Source organism: Triticum aestivum, chromosome 2B, assembly GCF_018294505.1.
Source record: "Triticum aestivum cultivar Chinese Spring chromosome 2B, IWGSC CS RefSeq v2.1, whole genome shotgun sequence".
In the NCBI taxonomy this organism is placed as follows: Eukaryota; Viridiplantae; Streptophyta; class Magnoliopsida; order Poales; family Poaceae; genus Triticum; species Triticum aestivum.
Window position 1 is genome coordinate 672,898,327 of NC_057798.1, and position 20,850 is coordinate 672,919,176.

At 45.6% G+C, this 20,850-nt stretch overlaps 1 pseudogene; it reads left to right on the forward strand.

Moving 5' to 3' along the window:
- Positions 1 to 20,305: 20,305 nt before the first annotated feature.
- LOC123047691 (uncharacterized) lies at positions 20,306 to 20,460 on the forward strand (annotated as a pseudogene).
- The last annotated feature ends 390 nt before the right edge of the window (positions 20,461 to 20,850 follow it).

Sequence of the window (20,850 nt, forward strand, 5' to 3'; positions counted from 1 at the left end):
ATGACGGTCAGTTTTAGCTTTCTCCACTGAGGCGCTTGCCCAGCTCAACTGGGGCGCAATCGTAGTGGTTCTCCCAGTGCTTCCTTAGCCGATAGAACGAAACGTAAGGTACCAAAACATGGGAGCCGGGCAAACCCAACTATTGACCCAAGACATGATTCGGAGCCGATGCATATAATGCTATAAGTTCGGGGTGCCACACTTGTGAAAGTGTTCGGACTTATCACACCATAATGTGGGGAACTTAAGCCCCTGGTGTATTTAGCCGTACCAAAGTGTACGGATGCGACATGTCATAAATGAACATATGTATAAGAAAGGAATGCAATTATAAGCAAAAAGGTGCTGCATTGTTTATTCAAGAAATACTGCCATGAATGCAGAACGATACAAATAGTGCGATGAGCAAGGGATGGGACTATTAAACATGTCCCCCTCCAGGGGTAGGCTGTGGAATGGTGTATAAAATAGATTTAGTGCTCATAATGGAGACCACCTGGGTATTCGTCGTAGCCTTTCTCCTTCCCTGGCTGTTGCATCGTGAGTTCGGTCGGTCTACTACCGGACAGGGCCTCTGGTAAACGGAGTCCCATGGGTAAGAAAAAAGAAAGAAAAAAAAGGAATGACACACTTGGGAGCCCCTGATGTGGTTAAGCCGCATTCTGGGCCTGTCGTGGTCGTGCCCCTTCCCCTATGCCCATGGTATCTCCAGAGCGTAATGATGTACGCGAAGGACTAGTCTTGCGATCTTGCGAGGGATGGGGTTGGGGCCGCATTGCTACGTGTGCTCGGAACGTGCCAGGTGGTCTTGTTGTAGGTTACTCCGGGCGCATTTAGCCGTGTCCGGTCGCTTAACGGCTGGACTCAAGAATTGCCTTAAGAGGCTGCATTGTACTTCTGCTGCGAGAGCCGCTGTATGTTCCTCCGTTCGGAGGGAGCGTTCGGTGTTTCTGTTGACCGTGATGAATCCTCGAGGGCCTGGCATCTTGAGCTTGAGGTATGCGTAGTGCGGCACCGCGTTGAACTTTGCAAACGCGGTCCATCCGAGCAGAGCATGATAGCCGCTGCGGAACGAAACTATGTCGAAGATTAACTCCTCGCTTCGGAAATTATCCGGGGATCCGAAGACCACTTCCAGTGTAACTGAGCCCGTACAGTTGGCCTCTACACCTGGTATGACGCCTTTAAAGGTCGTCTTTGTGGGTTTAATCCTTGAGGGGTCTATGCCCATCTTGCGCACTTTGTCCTGATAAAGCAGGTTCAGGCTGCTGCCGCCGTCCATCAGGACTCTGGTGAGGTGAAATCCATCGGCGATTGGGTCTAAAACCAATGCGGCGAATCCGCCGTGGCGGATGCTGGTGGGGTGGTCCCTTCGATCAAAAGTGATCGGGCAGGAGGACCATGGGTTGAACTTCGGGGCGACTGGCTCCATCGCGTATACGTCCCTGAGTGCATGCTTCCGCTCCCTCTTAGGTATGTGGGTTGCGTATATCATATTCACCGTCCGCACTTGTGGGGGGAAACCCTTCTGTCCTCTATTGTTCGGCGGTCGGGTCTCTTCTTCGTCATCGCTATGCAGCCCCTTGCCATTGTTTTCAGCAATTAGCTTGCCTGCCTGCTTGAATACCCAACAGTCCCTGTTGGTGTGGTTGGCTGGCTTTTCGGGGTGCTGTGTATCTGGCACAAGCGATCGAGTATTCGGTCCAAATTGGACGGCCCCGTAGTAGTTCTTTTGAATGCCTTTTTCCGCTGACCGGGTTTGGAGCCTCTAAATCCGGCATTGACTGCCGTATCCTCATTATTGTCGCCGTTAATGCGGCGTTTGTTCTTGTTGCGACGCGACCTTCCATTGCGGTCCTTTGTATCCGGACTGCCAGGATTTTTTTTGAGGTTGTTGCTACGGGCTAGCCAGCTGTCCTCTCCCGCGCAGAAGCGGGTCATGAGTGATGTGAGGGCTGCCATGGATTTCGGCTTTTCCTGTCCCAGGTGCCGGGCAAGCCACTCATCGCGGATGTTATGTTTGAAGGCCGCGAGGGCCTCCGCATCCGGATAGTCGATGATTTGATTTTTCTTAGTTAGGAACCGTGTCGAGAATTGTCTGGCCGATTCGTCTGGCTGCTGAATTATGTGGCTTAGGTCGTCGGCGTCTGGTGGTCGCACATACGTGCCCTGGAAGTTATCAAGGAATGCGGCTTCCAGGTCTTCCCAACACCCAATTGATTCTGCTGGCAAGCTGTTAAGCCAATGCCGAGCTGGTCCTTTAAGCTTGAGTTGGAGGTATTTGATGGCGTGAAGGTCGTCACCGCGGGCCATGTGGATATGAAGGAGATATTCTTCGATCCAAACCGCGGGGTCTACTGTGCCATCATAGGATTCAATATTCACGGGTTTAAACCCTTCGGGGATTTGATGATCCATTACTTCATCTGTGAAGCATAGTGGGTGTGCGGCGCCTCCGTATTGGTCTATATCACGACGGAGCTCCAACGAGCTTTGTCTACTGTGTTCGGCCCGGCCGGACTTGCTGTGTCTGACGCGACGGTTGTCGTCAGTATCATGGGGCGCCCACGCGATCCATAGATCGATCTTGATTGTCTTGCCTTATCCTCCAATATATCTCGCAAGTCCGGAGCGTTCCCCTCTGGCCTTGTGCTTTTTGAGCGATGCCGGGGTACGGTTCTAGTGGAGGGCCTAGAGGCCTCTCTGTCGTGGCCACGAGGTGGACGGTCAGCCGCATTGTGCTCTGGTGATGCAGGTTTATATGCCTCCTCCTCTAATCGGGGGAGCAACTTGCGTTTGGGGTAGCTTTTGGAGGGGCGTTCGAGCTCATGCTCTTCGGCCGCAAGGACTTCAGTCCATCTGTCGGCTAGCAGATCCTGATCAGCTCTAAGCTGTTCCTGCTTTTTCTTGAGGCTATTTGCCGTGGCCATAAGCCTGCGTTTAAAATGCTCTTGTTCGACGGGATCCTCAGGCACGACAAATTCGTCGTCGTCGAGGCTTGCCTCGTCTCCGGAGGGAGGCATGTAATTATCATCCTCTACCTCTTCATCTGCCGCTCTCTCATGAGGGCTGGCATCTCCGTCCTCCTGCGCTGAATCTTGCTGGAGGGGGTTGTCTTCGGCACAGTCTGGGGTATTATTATCTCCGGTGCCGGAATCGCCATTCTTGCTGTGGCAGGATTTAGAGCGGCACCGCTGACGCTGGCGCTTGGGCTGTTTCTTGGAGGGGTCTTCCTCTGCTGTTCCTTCGCCATTCCCATACTTTGGGATATCTACCATGTATATGTCATATGACGAGGTGGCTTTCCAGTGCCCAGTAGGCGCTGGTTCTTGGTCGTCTCCAGCATCATCGTCCATACCGTTGATGTCTTCGGAGTCGAAGTCTAGCATGTCGGTTAAGTCGTCGACAGTGGCTACTAAGTGGGTGGTGGGTGGGTCTTGAATTTCTTCATCGTCCGCATCCCAACCGTCTTGACCGCAGTCCGGCCAGGGCTCTCCTGATAATGAGAGATACTTCAGCGAACTCAGGATGTCACCGAAAGGTGAGTGCTGAAAGATATCCGCAGCGGTGAACTCCATGATCGGCGCCCAATCGGATTCAATTGGAGGGGACGCGGGAGGTTCGGAGTCCGGCACCTTGGAGTCACGCGCTTCAGAAGGGACCAAGTCAGTATTCGGCTCTATCGCCGTAGAGGTTGCAGCCCCCGAGACGGTGTCTAACCACCCGTCCTCGATCTGCACAGCCGGCTCCGAATCGAGTGTCGGAGCGGACTCGTGTGCGGGCTCCAGGGCACTGTCCGGCAGCAGAGCTAAATCATGCCCATTGTGACAGTGCGGCGCGCTCGGCTGTGGCTCGAATCCATTGAAGATCAAGTCTCCGCGGATGTCAGCCCTGAAGTTCAGACTTCCAAATCTGACCTGACGGCCAGGGGCGTAGCTTTCGATCTGCTCCAGATGGCCAAACGAATTGGCACGCAGTGCGAAGCCGCCGAATACGAAGATCTGTCCGGGGAGAAAAGTCTCACCCTGGACCGCGTCATTGTTGATGATCGAAGGAGCCATCGAGCCTATCGGTGACGACACAGAGGAACTCTCAATGAAAGCACCAATGTCGGTGTCAAAACCGGCGGATCTCGGGTAGGGGGTCCCGAACTGTGCGTCTAGGCGGATGGTAACAGGAGACAAGGGACACGATGTTTTACCCAGGTTCGGGCCCTCTTGATGGAGGTAAAACCCTACGTCCTGCTTGATTGATATTGATGATGTGGGTATTACAAGAGTAGATCTACCACGAGATCAAGGAGGCTAAACCCTAGAAGCTAGCCTATGGTATGATTGTCGTTCTGTCCTACGGACTAAAACCATCCGGTTTATATAGACACCAGAGAGGGCTAGGGTTACACAGAGTCAGTTACAATGGTAGGAGATCTACATATCCGTATCGCCAAGCTTGCCTTGCACGCCAAGGAAAGTCCCATCCGGACACGGGACAAAGTCTTCAATCTTGTATCTTCATAGTCTTGGAGTCCGGCCGATGATGATAGTTCGGCTATCCGGACACCCCCTAATTCGGGACTCCCTCACCCCCTCTAGGGTTTCCCCCCAACCCTAGGCGCATGGGCCCAAGGGGGGATGCGCCCAGCCCTCCAACGGATGGTTCCCTTTCCTCCATGGCCCATGAGGCCCTCCGAGAGAGGTGGCCCCTCCCGGTGGACCCCCGGAACCCCTCCGGTGGCCCCGATACAATACCGATATGCCCCCGAACTTTTCCGGTGACCGTATGACAACTTCCCATATATAAATCTTCACCTCCGGACCATTTCGGAACTCCTCGTGACGTCCGGGATCTCATCCGGGACTCCGAACAACATTCGGTAATCACATACCAGTCTTCCTAATAACCCTAGCGTCATCGAACCTTAAGTGTGTAGACCCTACGGGTTCGGGAATCACGTAGACATGATCGAGACTGCTCTCCGGCCAATAACCAACAGCAGAATCTGGATACCCATGTTGTCTCCCACATGTTCCATGATGATCTCATCGGATGAACCACGATGTCGACGATTTAAGTAATCCCATATGCAATTCCCTTTGTCAACCGGTATGTTACTTGCCCGAGATTCGATCGTCGGTATCCCAATACCTCGTTCAATCTCGTTACCGGCAAGTCAATTTACTTGTTCCATAATGCATGATCCCGTGACCAACCACTTGGTCACATTGAGCTCATTATGATGATGCATTACCGAGTGGGCCCAGAGATACCTCTTCGTCATACGGAGTGACAAATCCCAGTCTCGATTCATGCCAACCCAATAGACACTTTCGGAGATACCTGTAGTGTACCTTTATAGCCACCCAGTTACGTTGTGAAGTTTGGTACACCCAAAGCACTCCTACGGTATCCGGGAGTTGCATGATCTCATGGTCTAAGGAAATGATACTTGACATTAGAAAAGCTCTAGCAGACGAACTACACGATCTTGTGCTATGCTTAGGATTGGGTCTTGTCTATCACATCATTCTCCCAATGATGTGATCCCATTATCAATGACATCCAATGTCCATGGTCAGGAAACCGTAACTATCCATTGATCAACGAGCTAGTCAACTAGAGGCTCACTAGGGACATGTTGTGGTCTATGTATTCACACATGTATTACGATTTCCGGATAACACAATTATAGCATGAACAATAGACAATTATCATGAACAAGGAAATATAATAATAACCATTTTATTATTCCCTCTAGGGCATATTTCCAACAAAATTCCCACTAGTATATGAAAGTGACAACATAGGAGACTCTCTATCATGAAGATCATGGTGCTACTTTGAAGCACAAGTGTGGTAAAAGGATAGTAGCATTGCCCCTTCTATCTTTTTCTCACATTTTTTTTGTTTTTTGGGCCTTCTGTTTTTTGGCCTCTTTATTTATTTATTTTTTATTTTTCGTCCGGAGTCTCATCCCGACTTGTAGGGGAATCATAGTCTCCATCATCCTTTGCTCACTGGGACAATGCTCTAATAATGAGATCATCACACTTTTATTCACTTACAACTCAAGAACTACAACTCGATACTTAGAACAAAATATGACTCTATATGAATGCCTTCGGCGATGTACCGGGATGTGCAATGAATCAAGAGTGACATGTATAAAAGATTTATGAAAGGTGGCTTTGCCACAAATACGATGTCAACTACATGATCATGCAAAGCAATATGACAATGATGAAGCGTGTCATAATAAACGGAACGGTGGAAGGTTGCATGGAAATATATCTCAGAATGGTTATGGAAATGCGATAATACATAGGTATGGTGGCTGTTTTGAGGAAGGTATATGGTGGGTGTATGGTACCGGCAAAAGTTGCGCGGTACTAGAGAGGCTAGCAATGGTGGAAGGGTGAGAGTGCGTATAATCCATGGACTCAACATTAGTCATAAAGAACTCACATACTTATTGCAAAAATCTATTAGTTATCGAAACAAAGTACTACGCACATGCTTCTAGGGGGATAGATTGGTAGGAAAAGACCATCGCTCATCCCCGACCGCCACTCATAAGGAAGACAATCAATAAATAAATCATCCTCTGACTTCATCACATAACGGTTCACCATACGTGCATGCTACGAGAATCACAAACTTCAACACAAGTATTTCTACAATCCACAATTACTCACTAGCATGACTCTAATATCACCATCCTCATATCTCAAAACAATCATAACGAATCAAACTTCCCATAGTATTCAATGCACTTTATATGAAAGTTTTATTATATCCCTCTTGGATGCCCATCATATTAGGACTAAATTCATAAGCAAAGCAAATTAGCATGCTGTTTAAGACTCTCAAAATAACATAAGTGAAGCATGATAGTTCATCAATTTATTCAAAATAAAATCACCACCGTGCTCTAAAAGGTATAAGTGAAGCACTAGAGCAAATGGCAAACTACTCCAAAAGATATAAGTGAAGATCAATGAGTAATCGAATAATTATTTAACGATGTGAAGACTCTATAACATTTAAGAATTTCAGATCTTGGAATATTATTCAAACAGCAAGCAAAACAAAATAAGATAAAATGGCATTGCAAGGATAGCACATATCATGTGGTGAATAAAAATATAGCTCCAAGTAAGGTTACCGATGAATGAAGACGAAAGAGGGGATGCCATCCGGGGCATACCCAAGATTAGGCTCTTGGTTGTCCTTGAATATTACCTTGGAGTGCCTTGGGCTTCCCCAATCTTAGGCTCTTGCCACTCCTTATTCCATAGTCCATTGAATCTTTACCCAAAACTTGAAAACTTCACAACACAAAACTCAGCAGGAAACTCGTAAGCTCCGTTAGTATAAGAAAATAAATCACCACTTAGGTACTGTTGTGAACTCATTCTTAATAAATATTGGTGTTATATCTACTGTATTCCAACTTCTCAATGGTTCACACCCTTCGATACTACTCATAGATTCATCAAAATAAGCAAAAAACACACAGAAAATAGAATCTGTCAAAGACAGAACAATCTGTAGTAATCTGGAAACTTTCCATACTTATGTAACTCCAAAAATTCTGAAAAATTAGGACAATCTAGGAAATTTTTATACCAATCTTTTGTAAACTATTCAGATCAAAATCACGTCCAGTGAATTTTCAAAATTCCTGGACTGAGCACAAAAGTTTCTGTTTTTGCACAGAATCAAGTCAACTATCATCCACACTATCCCAAAGGCTTTACTTGGCACTTTATTGAAACAAAAGCTATAAAACATGATTACTATAGTAGCATAATCATGTGGACACACAAAACAGTACGGGTAAATGTTGGGTTATCTCCCGACAAGTGCTTTTCTTTAATGCCTTTCTAGCTAGGCATGATGATTTCAACGATGTTCACATGAAAGATAAGAATTGAACTACAAAGAGAGCATCATGAAGCATATTACTAACACATTTAAGTCTAACCCACTTCCTATGCATAGGGATTTTATGAGAAAAGAATTTATAGGAACAAGAATCAACAAGCATAGGAAGACAAAACAAGCACAACTTCAAAACTTTCAACACAGAGAGAGAGGAAACTTGATATATTGCAATTCCTACAAGCATATATTCCTCCCTCATAATAATTTTTAGTAGCATCATGAATGAATTCAATAATATAACTATCACTTAAATCACTCTTTTCATGATGCATAAACATATAATTTTTATTACTCTCGACATAAGCAAAACTCTTCTCATTCGGAATAGTGAGAGTATCATAAGAAACTCGAATACTATAAATTGTTTCCACATTGAAGGAATGATGTTCAGAAAAAGGGTATTCATAATCATGACAAGTTTTATAAATATAATCATCACTAACTTTTATAACATAAGTGTCATCACAATAATCATCATAAGTAGCAACCTTGTTCTCATCAAAATCGATTGAAACCTCTTCCAAAATAGTGGAATCATTACTAAATAAAGTAATGACCTCTCCAAATCCACTTTCACAATTATCACAATGAGATTCAACACCCTCCAAAATAGTGGGATCATTACTTCCTAAAGTTGACACTCTTCCAAACCCACTTTCATCAATATAGTCGTCATAAATAGGAGGCATGCTATCCTCATAATAAATTTGCATATCAAAACTTGGGAGACCAAAAATATCATCTTCATTAAATATAGCATCCCCAAGCTTGGGACAAACATTAATTTCAGCAAATAAATTCTCAAACATGTCATTTTCATCAAACATAGCGTCCCCAAGCTTGGGCCTTTGCATATCATAAGCATAATCACTCTCATCATTAATAGTATGGATAGCACCAATAGTATAGCAATTATTATCATCATAATGAGTAGTAGGCATAACCATAATAGGAGCAACATCATTTGGGAGGGATATATTTTTACCTTTGCTTCTCCATCTTTTCTTTTTATTCTCCACATTATGTGTGGGTCTAATCCTCTTTTTGGAGCTCCTTATTAATGAGATTGGTTGAATACATGGCTCCTCATTACCTGATCCATCATAATAAATAATAGGAGGATATTGGGAAACCTCTTCCCTTCCATTAGTATTCTCTTCATCTTCTATATGTTTCCTTGTCTTTATGTAATTGGCAATATAAGGATTTTCAAGGCAATTCACCGCACAATACATATAAATTTCCTCTAGATCAAAATCAAGAACTTTATCAAGGACAAGTTCTGGAATATCCTTAGTCATACGTTTCATTTCTTCATAACCCAAAAGCAAACTAAGTTCATTATGTTGCATAAGGGAAATCAAGTCATCAAAATTTTTAGACACAATTCGATCATGAAACAATTTGCATTGGAGATTTAAATGATCACGTTCATTGCAAAGTTCACAAGGATGGAAAAGAAATTTTAAATTTTTAGCACAAGCATCTAGCCTCTCTTGCAACCATTTAGTTTCTAAATACTTATGCCCCTTGCAAAATCTATCTTCCCTATTTGGTGTCTTCTTGCAAACTCTATGCACTCCCCAAAAGTTGACATGCTTATAAGAGGCATTTTTATCATGATTAGTGCAATCATCATTAGTACTATGGATATTCAAAGAGTTCATACTAACAACATTGCAATCATGCTCATCATTCAAAGATTGTATGCCAAACATTTTATGGACTTCTTCTTCTAACACTTGAGCACAATTTTCCTTTCCATCATTTTCACGAAAGACATTAAAAAGATGAAGCATATGAGGCAACCTCAATTCCATTTTTTGTAGTTTATTTTATAAACTAAACTAGTGATAAAACAAGAAACTAAAAGATTCGATTACAAGATCTAAAGATATACCTTCAAGCACTAACCTCCCTGGCAATGGCGCCAAAAAAGAGCTTGATGTCTACTACGCAACCTTCTTCTTGTAGACATCGTTGGGCCTCCAAGTGAAGAGGTTTGTAGGACAGTAGCAAATTTCCCTCAAGTGGATGACCTATGGTTTATCAATCTGTGGGATGCATAGGATGAAGATGGTCTCTCTCAAAGAACCCTGCAACAAAATAACAAAGAGTCTCTTGTGTCCCCAAGACACCCAATACAATGGTAAATTGTATAGGTGCACTAGTTCGGCGAAGAGATGGTGATACAAGTGCAATATGGATGGTAGATATAGGTTTTTGTAATCTGAAAATATAAAAACAGCAAGGTAATTAGTAACAAAAGTGAGCGAAAACGGTATTGCAATGCTTGGAAACAAGGCCTAGGGTTCATACTTTCACTAGTGCAAGTTCTCTCAACAATGATAACATAATTAGATCATATAACAATCCCTCAACGTGCAACAAAGAGTCACTCCAAAGTCATTAATAGTGGAGAACAAACGAAGAGATTATTGTAGGGTACGAAACCACCTCAAAGTTATTCTTTTCGATCAATCCATTGGGCTATTCCTCTAAGTGTCACAAACAGCCCTAGAGTTGGTAGTAAAATAACACCTTAAGACTCAAATCAACCAAACCCCAAATGTCACCTAGATACTCCAATGTCACCACAAGTATCCGCTGGTCTGATTATACGATATGCATCACACAATCTCAGATTCATCTATTAAAACCAACACAAAGAACTTCAAAGAGTGCGCCAAAGTTTCTACCGGAGAGTCAAAAAGAAAATGTGTGCCAACCCCTATGCATAAGTTCACAAGGTCACATAACCCGCAAGTTGATCACCAAAACATACATCAAGTGGATCACGTGAATATCCCATTGTCACCATAGATAAGCACATGCAAGACATATGTCAAGTGTTCTCAAATCCTTAAAGACTCAATCCGATAAGATAACTTCAAAGGGAAAAATCAATCCATTACAAGAAAGTAGAGGGGGAGAAACATCATAAGATCCAACTATAATAGCAAAGCTCACGGTACATCAAGATCGTGCCATATCAAGAACACGAGAGAGGGAGAGAGATCAAACACATAGCTACTGGTACATACCCTCAGACCCGAGGGTGAACTACTCCCTCCTCGTCATGGAGTGCGCCGGGATGATGAAGATGGCCACCTGTCATGGATCCCCCCTCCGGCAGGGTGTCGGAACAGGCCCCGATTGGTTTTTGGTGGCTACAGAGGCTTGCGGCGGCGGAACTCCCGATCTTGGTTCTGTTCTGCAAGTTTGGGGATATATAAGAGGTGTTGGCGTCGGGAATAAGTTAGGGGGGGTCCCCAAGTTAGCCATGAATTAGGGGGGCACGCCCAGGGGGTAGGGCACGCCCTCCACCCTCGTGGTTGACTCGGGACTCTTCTGGTCCACCTCTGATGCTTCGTGGGCTTCTTCTGGTCCAAAAATAATCTTCGTAAATTTCACGTCAATTGGACTCCATTTGATATTCCTTTTCTAGAAACTCAAAAGCAAGGAAAAATAGAAACTGACACTGGGCTCTAGGTTAATAGGTTAGTCCCAAAAATCATATAAAATAGCATATAAATGCATATAAAACATCCAAGATGGATAATATAATAGCATGGAACAAATAAAATTTATAGATACCTTGGAGACGTATCAAGCATCCCCAAACTTAATTCCTGCTCGTCCTCGAGTAGGTAAATGATAAAAACAGAATTTTTGATTTGGAATGCTACCTACATTGGTGCTTCCATTGAGAGATGTGTTGTGTTGTCAACAGAAGGATTGATGGCGCGCCTCTTCATCAACTATAATACTGTGTCCAGGGAGACTTTTCTCTCGGGACAGGTCTTTGTGTTTGGTGGCTTCGTGATGCATGCTGACTCGGCCGGCCACCTTGAGCAGGTCAACAGTTATGCCCCCGGTCACCAGATCAGGTTTGGGAACTTGAATTACATCGCTGATATCCGAGGGGATCTGATCTTCGAGGGGTTCGCGGCCCCGACTGCTGCTCCCCACCGTCATGAAGAGGGCCCTTCGGATCTACTATCGGATCCCGTCCAGGGGTAAATGCTCACACCTGCCTCGCCTTAGATCCAGGGCAGAAGGCGTTCTCCGACCACAGGAGGATCGACCCCGCCGGACTCTCTCCTATCATGGAACTCTCAGCCGAATACCCAGATGCGATCGCGCTGTTGGTAACCCCGGAGTCAAATGGGACTCTCCTAGTCATCGGAGAGCCGGACTCGCCTCTGGATGATAACTCCAAACTGTCGAGGTCTGCGTCCATCAGGCTCGATCAAGTGCCCGACCTCGCAGATCCGCAGACTTCTATCCAGCTTTCGCTCTTAGACGAAGCACTAGGCTTAATACAATCCCTTGGCATTACGGAAGCCTTGCCTCCAAACTACCCCAGCTCAACCTAGGGGCTTAGGTCGGGGAATTTTACACCCCACCCACCACCCATTTAATAGCCACTGTCGAAGATTTAACTGACATGCTAGACCACGCCTCCGAAGACATCGACGGCATGGATGACGATGTCGACGCTGAACAAAGCCAAAACCCGCCTATTACGGGGCGTTGGACGGCCACTTCTACCTACGATGTATACATGGTGGACACTCCTGACGAAAAGGATGATGATGGCGTTCAAGATCCAGGCAAGGACAAGCCCGCTGATGAAACACCAAAGCGCCGGCATCAGCTGCCCCGCTCACGACCGCGTCGGGCAAAGGATAGTAATACCGGCACCGGAGATATTGAAACCCCGGATCACGCCGAAGACCGCGACCACCCCGTTGAGCCCACGTCCGAACAAGACGAGATGGAGAAGGGTCAGTACAGCCCCAAACACGCTGATCACGAGGACTCGGAGAACAGCAACTACTTACCTGCCTCCAAAGAGGATGTGAGCCTCGGTGATGAAGATTTCATCGTCCCAGAGGAACCCCTCGAACAAGAAATAGCAACAGTAACAAGCTGAACATGACACGCTCAATGATAGATGGACTAAGGTCCTAGCCGCCGAAGAGTACGACCTTGAGCGACCAGTAAAGAGTTACCCCAAGCGCAGGCTGCTGCCACAATTTGACGATGAAGCCCTCGAGCCAATTCCATCGAAATACAGTTATGCTGATCAACCAGACCGACCACCACATGGACGGGACAAAACGGCCTATCATGCCGAACACCAGCCCACACCACCTCACCATAGAAGCAAGGAGACAGCGGCACCGGATTACACTTACGACTTATGACAATACCTGGCCAATAAAACCGGCCAGACAAGATCGATCTACGGATCCAGAGGACGTGCTCCGACACGAGATGACAACCACCAAACCTGGCGCGATCAACATCATCAAGTTCAAGGTCAGCACCGAACACAGATGTCATCCGAACTATGTCGTGATGTAGCCAGGTATAGAGGTGCCGCACAACCTATGTGCTTTACTGATGAAGTAATGAAGCACCAATTTGTCGAAGGGTTTAAACCCGTAAACATCGAACAATACAATGGAACAACAGACCCCGCCGTTTGGATTGAGGATTTTCTTCTCCACATTCACATGGCTCGCGGAGATGACCTCCACGCCATCAAATACCTCCCCTTGAAGTTGAAGGCACCAGCACGACACTGGTTGAATAGCCTCCCAGAGAACTCCGTGGGAGCTGGGAAGACTTAGAAGAAGCTTTCTGGGACAACTTTCAGGGCACTTATGTTCGGCTACCAGATGTCGATGACCTAACTCACATAGTCCAGCAACCTGGAGAGTCAGCTTGCAAACTTTGGAATTGATTCCTCATTAAAAAGAACCAAATCATGGATTGTCCAGACCGCGAAGCCTTAGCGGCCTTTAAGCACATCGTCCGTGATGAATGGCTCGCCCGACACCTCGGGCAGGAAAAGCCGAAAACCATGGTAGCCCTGACAACACTTATGACCCGCTTCTGCGCGGGCGAAGATAGTTGGCTAGCTCGTAGAAGCAACAGTTCTAGCGATCCTGGCACCTCTGAGGCCAGGGACAACAATGGCAGGCCACACCGCAAGAAAAACAAACGTCGAAATAACAACGACGACACCGAAGACATGGCAGTCAATGCCGGATTCAGTGGTTCTAAATCAAGTCAGGGGAAGAAACCTTTCAAAGGCAATAGGGACGGTCCATCCAACTTGGACAAAATCCTCGAGAAGCCCTGCCAGATTCATGGCACCCCCGACAAGCCTGCTAACCACACCAATAGAAATTGCTGGGTTTTCAAACAGGTCGGTAAGTTAAATACCGAACACAAGGGGAAGGGACCTCCAAGCGAGGACGACGATGAGCCCTGTCAGCCGAACATCGGGGGTCAGAAGCAGTTTCCCCCCGAAGTAAAAATAGTGAACATGATCTAGGTCACGCACATACCCAAAAGGGAGCGCAAACGCGCACTAAGGGACGTCTATGCCATAGAGCCTGTCACCCCAAAATTCAATCCATGGTCAGCCTGTCTGGTCACCTTTGATCACAGGGATCACCCAACCAGTATTCATCACGGGGGTTCGGCCGCCCTGGTACTCGATCCTATCATTGACAGATACCATCTCACTAGAGTCCTTATGGACGGTGGCAGCAGTCTTAACTTGATCTATCAAGACACTATCTGCAAAATGGGCATCGACCCGTCAAGAATCAAGGCTAGTAACACTACCTTTAAAGGAGTGATACCCGGCGAGGAGGCCCATTGCACGGGCCCATTAACACTGGAAGTGGTATTCGGCTCTCTAAACAACTTTCGTAGCAAAGAACTTATATTTGATATCGTCCCTTTCCACAGTGTCTATCCCGCGCTGCTCGGACAAACCGCTTTCGCCCACTTTAATGCAGTCATGCACTATGCTTATTTGAAGCTCAAAATGTCAGGGCTGCGGGGCGTTATCATAGTCAATGGAAATATGGAGCGCTCCCTCCGCACTGAAGAGCACACCGCGGCCCTAAGAGCCGAGGTGCATGGCGGCCTTATCAAGCCGAATAGTTCGTCGGCCATCAAGACCAATGAAATTGCCAAAAGAGTCTGGTCCGCACCTCATGGTGATAGCCCGGTGGACCCGGACCTTGAATAGCAATTCTACCTCTGCCAACTGCCCCATAAGGCAGCGGCATATCTACCGCACGTACATAACTACACACTTAAAATACCTTGGGCAGATGTCGGAGGCACACTGCGGGAAAGATTCATAGAACGGCTCGACCCTATTCGGACCTCACATACCTTTTTTCTCTCTTTCTTTCACTACAGGTTCATTTGAAAACCTACCAGATGTGTGGTTGCATGAGGGTTCCCTCCTCGGCCCCTCTTTCTCTTCTTTACCGACAACCATCTAATCCTCCTTTCATAGGACTCACTACTAAGGAGAAACGACACAGACATGCGGCAGGGTACCATTGGGATCTTTGAACCATTACTTTAAGGCCCTTGTAAACCTTTCCCTTATTTATTTTTTTTGGCATGTAACATGATCTCAATATTCATGGCACTGTCTAAACACGTCTCGATGTATTAATAAGGATATAAAGGAAGCAAATGATCACCACCTTTCGTTCAGTACTTATGTTATATTATCATCTGTATTCCCTCCTTACTTCTGATTGGCGTACGTGCTTTAGCCCGGCCTTCACTCCGGGGGTTGTATTCGGCCTTGCACATTCTAAAGTCCGAACACTGTTGGATTACGAGTTCCGCAAACTCTTGAGAGGTTCGAACTCTGGGGTGCGTGCGAAGATCTCAACCTACCCAGCCTGCCTACTCGCAATCCTCCTAAGCCTAGCGCGACAAGCTCAAAGAGACAAGGGGACACGGCAGTTTATCCTGGTTCGGGCCACCTTGCAGTGTAATACCCTACTCCAGCATTTTGGTGGATTGCCTCGAAGGGCTGAGGATGAACAAGTACAGTGGATGAACTGGCCTCAGGAGGTGAGGTGTTCTTGAGCTCGAGGGAGCTGAGGGGGGTGTGAACTCGATCCCCTCTATGGTTGTGGCTAAGCCCTATTTATAGTGGCCTTGGTCCTCTTCCCAAATGTTGGCGGGAAGGGATCCCACAATGGCCGGATTTGAAAGGGGACAAGTAGTACATATTATCCTGACAAAAGTAGTCTTCGCCTGCGAAAAGCCTCTGGTCGTGATGCTGTGGTGGGCTCATCGATGACCTTCATCATGCCGTCCTGGCGGTCTTGGTCTTGTTGCACCAGAATGGAAACCTTTGGCTGATTCCTCAGGACTCCGCGCCTGCGGCTTGCCTCCTTTGCACCGAAGAGGAAACCTGCGCTCTACACTCGCCTGGCGCCCGCCTGGCCTTGGTTGTCATGGCTCACGTAAGCCGAGCCTCATGAGGTACACCTTGCATAGAACTTTCCGCCCCTTGGGAGCTGGCCTGAGGAGGCCGATCCCCTCGGGGGTCTTGGCATCGTCCGCGTCGCGAGGCTTGGCCCCTCACGAGGGTCTTGTGCTGTTGATGCTGAAGCTCGACCATACCAGGCCACCGATGGAGCCACGTGGTGGGACGCAGGCAAGCAGGGCTGGATATCCCTGTTGGGAATGCGGTAATTTCAAAAAAATTCCTATGATCAAGCAAGATCTATCTATGTGATGCATAGCAACGAGAGGGGAGAGTGTGTCCACGTACCCTCGTAGACCGAAAGCGGTAGCGTTATGACAACGCGGTTGATGTAGTCGAACGTCTTCGCGATTCAACCGATCCAAGTACCGAACGTACGACACCTCCGCGTTCAACACATGTTCAGCTCGATGATGTCCCTCGAACTCTTGATCTAGTTGAGGCCGAGGGAGAGTTCCGTCAGCTGGACGGCATGGTGACGGTGATGATGAAGTTACCGGTGCAGGGCTTCGCCTAAGCACTACGATGATATGACCGAGGTGTGTAACTGTGGAGGGGGGCACCTCACACGGCTAAGACAAATCAACTTGATCAACTTGTGTGTCTTTGGGGTGCCCCCTGCCCCCGTATATAAAGGAGGGAGGAAGAGGAGGCCGGCCCTAGAGGTGGCGCGCCAAAGGTGGGAGTCCTACTTGGACTCCCGGTCCAAGTAGGATTCGGCCCCCCCTTTCCTATTCCAACTAGGAGAAGGAAGGGAAGGAGGAAGAGGGGAGAAGGAAGGGGGGCGCTGCCCCCTCCTAGTCCAATTCGGACCAGCCCATGGGGGGGGAGCCACCCCTTGAGGTCCTTCTCTCCTTTTCGGTATGGCCCATTAAGGCCCACTACTTCCCTCGGCTAATTCCCGTAACTCTCCGGTACTCCAAAAATACCCGAATCACTCAAAACCTTTCCGATGTCCGAATATAGCCTACCAATATATCGATCTTTACGTATTGACCATTTCGAGACTCCTCGTCACGTCCGTGATCTCATCCGGGACTCCAAACAAACTTCAGTCATCAAATCACATAACTAATAATACAAATCGTCATCGAACGTTAAGCGTGCGGACCCTACGAGTTCGAGAACTATGTAGACATGATCGAGACATATCTCCGGTCAATAACCAATAGTGGAACCTAGATGCTCATATTGGCTCCCCATATTCTACGAAGATCTTCATCGGTCAAACCGCATAACAACATATGTTGTTCCCTTTGTCATCGGTATGTTACTTGCTAGAGATTCGATCGTCTGTATCATCATACCTAGTTCAATATCGTTACCAGCAAGTCCCTTTACTCGTTCCGTAATACTTCATCCCGCAACTAACTCATTAGTGACAATGCTTTCAAGGCTTATAGTGATGAGTATTACTGAGAGGGCACAGAGATACCTCTCCGAAACACGGAGTGACAAATACTAATCTTGATTTATGCGAACCCAACAAACACCTTCGGAGACACCTATAGAGCACCTTTATAATCAGCCTTTTACGTTGTGACATTTGGTAGCACACAAAGTGTTCCTCCGGTATTCGGGAGCTGCATAATTTCATAGTCTGAGGAACTTGCATAAGTCATGAAGAAAGCAGTAGCAATGAAACTGACACGATCATAATGCTAAGCTAACAGATGGGTCATGTCCATCACATCATTCTCCTAATGATGTGATCCCGTTCATCAAATGACAACACATGTATGTGGTTAGGAAACATAACCATCTTTGATTAAAGAGCTAGTCAAGTAGAGGCATACTAGGGATTATATGTTTTGTCTATGTATTCACACATGTACTAAGTTTTCGGTTAATACAATTCTAGCATGAATAACAAACATTTATCATGAATTAAGGAAATAAATATTAACTTTATTATTGCCTCTAGGGCATATTTCCTTCAGTCTCCCACTTGCGCTAGAGTCAATAATCTAGTACACATCGCCTTGTGATTTAACACCAATAGTTCACATTGTATGTGATTAACACCCATAGTTCACATCTCCATGTGACCAACACCCAAAAGGTTTACTAGAGTCAATAATCTAGTTCACATTGCTATGTGATTAACACCCTAAGAGTACTAAGGTGTGATCATGTTTTTCTCGTGAGAGAAGTTTAGTCAACGGGCCTGTCACATTCAGAGCCGTATGTATTTTGCAAATATTCTATGTCTACAATGCTCTACATGGAGCTACTCTAGCTAATTGCTCCCACTTTCAATATGTATCCAGATTGAGACTTAGAGTCATCTAGATCAGTGTAAAAGCTTGCATCAACATAACTCTTTATGACGAACTCTTTATCACCTCCATAATCGAGAAATATTTCCTTAGTCCTCACTAAGCATAATTTTGACCGTTGTCCAGTGATCTACTATTAGATCACTATTGTACCCCCTTGCCAAATTCATGGCAAGGTGCACAATAGGTCTGGTTCACAGCACAACATACTTTATAGAACCTATGACTGTGGCATAGGGAATGACTTTCATTCTCTTTCTATCTTCTGCCGTGGTCGGGATTTGAGTCTTACTCAACTTTACACCTTGTAATACAGACAAGAATTCCTTCTTTGACTGATCCATTTTGAAATCTTTCAAAAACTTGTCAAGGTATTTACTCATTGATAAATCTTATCAAGCGTCTTGATCTATCTCTATAGATCTTGATGCCCAATATGTAAGCCGCTTCATCGAGGTCTTTCATTGAAAAACTCTTATTCAAGTATCCTTTTATGCTATCCAGAAATTCTAAATCATTTCCAATCAACAATATGTCGTTCACATATAATATTAGAAATGCTACAGAGCTCCCACTCACTTTCTTGTAAGAACAGGCTTCTCCAAAAGTCTGTATAAAACCATATGCTTTGATCACACTATCAAAGCGTTTATTCCAACTCCGAGAGGCTTGCACCAGTCCATAAATGGATCGTTGGAGCTTGCACACTTTGCTAGCACCCTTAGGATTGACAAAACCTTCTGGTTGCATCATATACAACTCTTCTTTAAGAAATATCCATTTAAGGAATGCAGTTTTGACATCTATTTGCCAGATTTCATAAAATATGACAACTGCTAACATGATTCGGACGGATTTAAGCATCGCTATAGTTGAGAAAAATCTCATTGTAGTCAACACCTTAAACTTGTTGAAACACCTTTTATGATAAGTCGAGCTTTGTAGATAGTAACACTACTATCAGCATTCGTCTTCCTCTTGAAAATCCATTTATATTCTATGGCTTGCCTATCATCGGGCAAGTTCACCAAAGTCCACACTTTGTTCTCATATATGGATCCTATCTCAGATTTCATGGCTTCAAGCCATTTTGCGGAATATGGGCTCATCATTGCTTCCTCATAGTTCGTAGGTTCATCATGGTCTAGTAACATGACTTATAGAACAGGATTACCGTACCACTCTGGTGCGGATCTTACTCTGGAAGACCTACGAGGTTCTGTAGTAACTTGATCTGAAGCTTCATGGTCATCATCATTAGCTTCCTCACTAATTGGTGTAGGAATCACGGGAACAAATTTCTGTGATGAACTATTTTCCAATAAGGGAGAAGGTACAACTACCTCATCAAGTTCTACTTTCCTCCCACTCACTTCTTTCGGGAGAAACTCCTTCTCTAGAAAGGCTCCATTTTCAGCAACAAAGATTTTGCCTTCGGATCTTGTGATAGAAGGTGTACCCAACAATTTCCTTTGGGTATTCTATGAAGACGCACTTCTCCGATTTGGTTCGAGCTTATCAGGTTGAAGCTTTTTCACATAAGCATCTCAGCCCCAAATTTTAAGAAACGACAACTTCGGTTTCTTGCCAAACCATGGTTCATAAGGCATCGTCTCAACGGATTTTGATGGTGGCCTATTTAAAGTGAATGCAGCTGTCTCTAATGCATAATCCAAAAATGATAGTGGTAACCCGGTAAGATACATCATAGGTTGCACCATATCGATGTTCGGACACACCATTACACATCATACCTTTCTCGGCCTTTTGGCTAACATCAAGTGTAGTATCTGTTTTTATCAGTTTAATATCTGATATGTGGGGTACACCATTACGCTGTGGTGTTCCATGTGGCGTGAGCTGTGAAACTATTTCCACATTGTTTTAAATGAAGGCCAAACTCATAACTCAAATATTCTCCTCCATGATCAGATCGTAGAAACTTTATTTTCTTGTTACGATGATTCTCCACTTCACTATGAAATTCTTTGAACTTTTCAAATGTTTCAGACTTGTGTTTCATTAAGTAGATATACCCATATCTGCTCAAATCATCTGTGGAGGTCAGAAAATAACGATACTCGCCACGAGCATCAACACTCATTGGATCACATACATCGGTATGTACTATTTCCAATAAGTCACTAGCTCGTTCCATTTTTCTGTTGAACGGAGTTTTAGTCATCTTGCCCATAAGGCATGGTTCGCAAGCATCAAATGATTCACAATCAAGTGATTCCAAAAGTCCATCTTTATGGAGTTTCTTTATGCGCTTTACACCGATATGACCCAAAC